Source organism: Lontra canadensis, unplaced genomic scaffold, assembly GCF_010015895.1.
Source record: "Lontra canadensis isolate GAN:19392208 unplaced genomic scaffold, GSC_riverotter_1.0 scaffold17, whole genome shotgun sequence".
NCBI classification, from domain to species: Eukaryota; Metazoa; Chordata; class Mammalia; order Carnivora; family Mustelidae; genus Lontra; species Lontra canadensis.
This window is the reverse complement of record NW_022631011.1, coordinates 22,750,542-22,756,096: the sequence shown is the minus strand read 5'-3', so window position 1 is coordinate 22,756,096 and position 5,555 is coordinate 22,750,542.

Below are 5,555 nucleotides of genomic sequence, written 5' to 3'. Positions count from 1 at the left end.
GTGAGACAGTCTTTCCCTGTGATACCAGTTGTCTACTACCATGGAACAAATCAACTCAAATGGGCTGAACAACAATTTTTGTTCACCCATGACTCTGCGGGTCAGGAATTTGGGTCAGGCTCAGCAGGGCAGTTCTGCTGGTCTTGCCTGGGTCTGCCGGTGGGTCGGCTGGGATGAGGGGGTCTCGAACATCTTCACCCATGTGTATGGTGGTTGGTGGGGCTCTTCATGGTCTCTCTCATCCCCTGGGAGGCTGTCTTGGCCTCCTCACAAGGTGGCAGTGTTCCAAGAAGGCAAGAGCAGAAGCCGCAAAGCCTCTTGGAAGCGTAGACTTGACTGTTGCCCTTCTACAACCTGCCTTTGCAGGTTCAGAATGGGGTAAACGGGCTTTTGGTGGGCACCACAGCCATGTGTGGCTGCAGGGGGTTGTGCATACAGGGATGCGAGAAATGCTTGTGTCCATTTTTGCAAATAATCTACCAAAGTCCACCTCTGGCCATAATCCATCACATCCCTTCTCCATAAAAGACACTTATCGCCCAAAGGCTCATCCCATTGGCTTGAAGTCTGAGATGTAGGCATTAAAGATAGGGCCAGATCTGGATGAGGCCCCTGTGGTGCGTCATACAAAATGCCACTGTGTATAATTTGAGGGTAGAATGGTGCAGATTTCTGTAAACTAAAAATACAAGTTCCCTACACCGTTCTGCCCTCTAACGTACTATGGCGGGAGAGGCCAGACAGCCCTAGAGATGTCCTCACTCAGAAAGGGGAAAACAGGCACAGCACAGTAGCAAGCTCTTGACAATTCTGAGACGCAGCTGGACTCAAAGTTTCAGGCCCCTCTACTGTAAGGGCAGGAATTTTCCCCATTAGGACCCAGTCTTACTCCCTGGGAGTAGTTGCCTAGTTCATTGTTCCTCCTGACTCTTGGATCTCTCCCGTCTGGGCTCTTGGCTCTACCTTCTCAGATGTTGCTTCCTTTCCTGCAAGAATGGTCCAGGCTCTCAGCAGAGCAGTGTCCTCAGCTTGCTTCTTGCCTAGAAGCTTGGGGGACCCAGACGCCTCTGTCCCTTTTAGTCTGATAGAGTCTGCCTCCTCTAACAATGGTGTGGCTTTCTGGAATAATCAGCCAGCAGTCTGCTCCAGTAGATAGACCCCTCTTCCCTTTGGACAGTGAGTCAAGCGGCTGTAGGGAAATGCCTCTACGATTTGGAGTGTTCTTTTTGTCTGCTGAGTTTTCTGAGGCATAATAGAAGGTATTTAAGCTACACCTTTGGTTTCATCTTTTCCTGAAGGCATTTCTGGGACTCTTCCCAAATGGAGGGACTTGGTGAAAATTGATTTTATCTGGCAATCAGGCCCATAAACAGGCCTTCTCGATTCCCTCGAATTGCTGCTTGCAGACTGAATGGGTCCTCCTTGAGCTTATTTCTTTCTCCAAAAGAGAATCTCCTTACTCAGATCCCCAGCTCGTTAGGTACATTGTCTCCCTTCCCAGTTACCGCCGGCAACCTTTTGCCCGTTGCTCTGTCCCTCCATAAAGCAGGTAGCCTTTTCCCCGGTGTCTTCTGGCAGTTTCCCTACTGCGGTTCTGGTGCAGGCAATTCACTAACAGTTTCCTCATGACCTTTACTGCCTCTGCCCTCCACCGGGTCCTAGAGCCAATGCCCACTAATTTTAGGTTATTGGTGGCAGCGCCTCTCTTCTAGTACCAACTTCTGTTGCTGTTGTTTCTTGCTGCATAACAAAACTCCCCAAAATGCGGCGTTCAGTGATAACCAGCTATCTCCTCCCAGCTCTGTGGGCCAGCGGTGGAGGCTGGCCTGAGCTGCGCAGTTTTCTATCAGCCCCACTTGGGGTCATTCACATAACCGCGTCAGCTGGTGGGAGCCTGGGACTGGCCCGTCTTCTGGCCTCTTCACATGCCTGGGCCCCTGGGCCTCTCTCAACATGGTCTCTCGTCCTCCATGAGGCCAGTCTGGGCTTCTTCCCACGGGCAGCATCGTCAGAGGAGGGCAAGCGAGGGAAATTTAGGGCACCTCCTGGCCTAGGCCCAGAAGTCAGACAACATCATTTCTGCTCCATTTTGTTTGGTCAAAGCAAGTCACGAGGCTGGCCCAGATTCAAGGGGCAGGGGACATTCACTTCATGGCTCAATGGGAGGTTGACGAAGTCCTGTTACAAAGGGGTGTGTATGTAGGCAGCAACCTCTTTGACCTCAGCCACAGCAACATCTTCCTAGGAACATCGCCAAAGGCAAGGGAAGCAAGGGCAAAAATGAACTATTGGGATTTCATCAAGATCAAAAGCTTTTGCACAGCAAAGGAAATAGTTAGCAAAACCAAAAGACAACTGACAGAATGGGAGAAGATATTTGCAAATGACATATCAGATAAAGGGCTAGTGTCCAAATTCTATAAAGAGCTTAGCAAACTCAACACCCAAAGAACAAATAATCCAATCAAGAAATGGGCAGAAGACATGAACAGACATTTCTGCAAAGAAGACATCCAGATGGCCAACAGACACATAAAAAGTGCTCCACATCACTCGGCGTCAGGGAAATACAAATCAAAACCACAATGAGATATCACCTCACACCAGTCAGAATGGCTAAAATTAACAAGTCAGGAAATGACAGATGCTGGCGAGGATGCGGAGAAAGGGGAACCCTCCTACACTGTTGGTGGGAATGCAAGCTGGTACAACCACTCTGGAAAACAGCATGGAGTTTCCTCAAAATGTTGAAAATAGAACTACCCTATGACCCAGCAATTGCACTACTGGGTATTTACCCTAAAGATACAAACGTAGTGATCCGAAGGGGCACGTGTACCCGAATGTTTATAGCAGCAATGTCTACAATAGCCAAACTATGAAAAGAACCTAGATGTCCATCCACTGGATAAAGAAGATGTGGTATATATACACAATGGAATATTATGCAGCCATCAAAAGAAATGAAATCTTGCCATTTGTGACGACATGGATAGAACTAGAGGGTATCATGCTTAGTGAAGTAAGTCAATCGGAGAAAGACAACTATCATATGATCTCCCTGATATGAGGAAATGGAGATGCAACATGGGGGGTTAAGTGGGTAGGAGAAGAGTAAATGAAACAAGATGGGATTGGGAGGGAGACAAACCATAAGTGACTCTTAATCTCACAAACAAACTGAGGGTTGCTGGGAGGAGGGGGGGTGGGAAAGGGGGGTGGGGTTATGGACATTGGGGAAGGTATGTGCTATGGTGAGTGCTGTGAAGTGTGTAAACCTGGCGATTCATAGACCTGTACCCCTGGGGATAAAAATATATTATATGTTTACTAAAAAAAAAAAGGGGGGTGTGTATGACAGGATGGGGGAAAAATCTCAGCCATTTTTGTAAGCCATCGATCATAATCATGGTGTTGAACATAAAGTTTCTGTCCCATCTGTCCATCTGTCCCCATCTGTCCCTTCCCAATTCTACATGTCACATAAAATATTCTTCCTCCTATTTCTTTCTTTTAAAATATTTTATTTATTTATTAATTTGACAGAGAGAGAGATCACAAGCAGGCAGAAAGGCAGGCAGAGAGAGAAAGAGGAGGAAGCAGGCTCCCCGCTGAGCAGAGAGCCCGATGTGGGACTCGATCCCAGGACCCTGAAAACACGACACTAGCCGAAGGAGGAGGCCCAACCCACTGAGCCACCCAGGAGCCCCCTTCCGCCTCATATTTCTTAATCTGTACACCATTATCTGAGCTTTCTCCACCTCACTTCCTTAGTCAATCCCTCATAGGTTGCCTGGCTTAAAAGTACTCAGGCATCAACTTAAAACCAAAAGTCCTCTGTGTCTCTTCCCATTCTACACCTTTCTCATGAAAAGCCAATAAAAAGGTGAGGCCTCGCTGTAGTAAATTCTCTCAGGTGCTCCCGCCTATTTTTCCTAAGAGTCTACACACACAAGTCACTGTTTAACTTCCTGGGTATTATATTTTACAGTCTTGATGTCTTAGTCATTTCCAGCATCCTGGGAATAAAGTTGGAAGTAGGTAAGAATTATTATCCCCAACATACTGCCGCGTCTGTGGCTTAGTTAGAAACGAACCCAGCCATCCCTGACTCCCCACTGCCTCTCCTATTTGAGTCAGAATGTGGATAAAATGTTGTATTCAGATGTTGCTTCCACATTTCATGGTTATTCTGACAATTACAAAATTGCTCAGTCGACCAATTGTTAGTGAACGTGGTTTACATCGTGAAGCTATTTTCTGAAGGCATCAGAATAAATTAGTCATGATGATTCAATCGATTTGTAAGAAAATCCTCTTTCCTAAGGATGAAATGATTTCAAACCTTTAGAAATCAGCTGGGAAGTTTGGGGCTTTATAAAGGAATAACAGAATAAGGAAAACGTCCCATAATACATTCTGCTATTTTGCAATTTTCCACTTAGAAAAAAGAAAAAAAGAAGAAAAGAAACCCCTAACCACTTTCTACCCTCAATAACAATGCTGAGTTTTTCCGTGCCCCCTGAATGTCCTTGCTCCACTGCTTTTTGTGATCCAAATGTCTGTTTACTTTCAGAAGAAACATGCAAAAGGAAACACTGAAGGGCACCTCTTTCAACATTGACCTTCACAAATGTTTTGGCTCATTCAATTCAGCTTCTCTTTTTAAGAACTGACTGGGCACCCACCCTGTAATGGGCCACAGAGAAGGCAACAGGCATGAGAACAACGAAGAAGTTGCCCTTGTACGTCACTGAGACACACTCCCTCACACAACTGTGCAAACAGCTTGCTTCCCCGCAGGCGGGAGTCAGAGTCTCCCTTTTCCCAGGCTGCTGTACCGTGTGTCCGGGCGTGCCGGTGTGATGGTGAAAGCTTGGACTCAGGAGTCTGACTGCCTGGATTTGAACCTGTGATTATGACTTACTGGCTGTGTTACTTTGGGCAAGTTGCCTAACCTTCCTGTGTCTCAGTTTCTCCCTCTGTGGAATGGGAATAATAATAATCACAACACCCCCCCCGTCTTTGGGTAATTGTGATGCTTAAATGATTAGAAGTGTGCTTATTGGCACTCAGAAATGGCATACCCTCAGAAATGATATACAACAAATTAAGAAAAAGAAGAGGTTTGTTTGTTTTGTTTTGAAGAGAGGAGTGTGGGAGGGACTGGGGGAAAGGGAGAGAGAGAAGCTCAAGCAGACTTCCCAGTGAGCAGGGAGCCCCACATGGGACTCTATCGCACAACCCCGAGATCATGACCTGAGCCAAAATCAAGAGTCTGATGCTTTAACCCACTGAGCCACCCAGGTGTCCCAATAGGAGACATCTTTTAAAGCTTCTCTGATGGATCTATGCATGCAAAGAGAGCATGAATACATTAAAAAAATCCAATCAATGTGAAGGTGTGCTGTGAAGAGGGGCTTTGTTTCCTAGCCAGTATCCTTGTTAGGAAAAATTGTTTTCTGGGGTGTAAGATGAGACTGGGCACCACTGGGACACGCCCTCTCACAACAGCACACAGCTCTGCAAACCAGGCAGCTTGCTTCCCTGCAGGC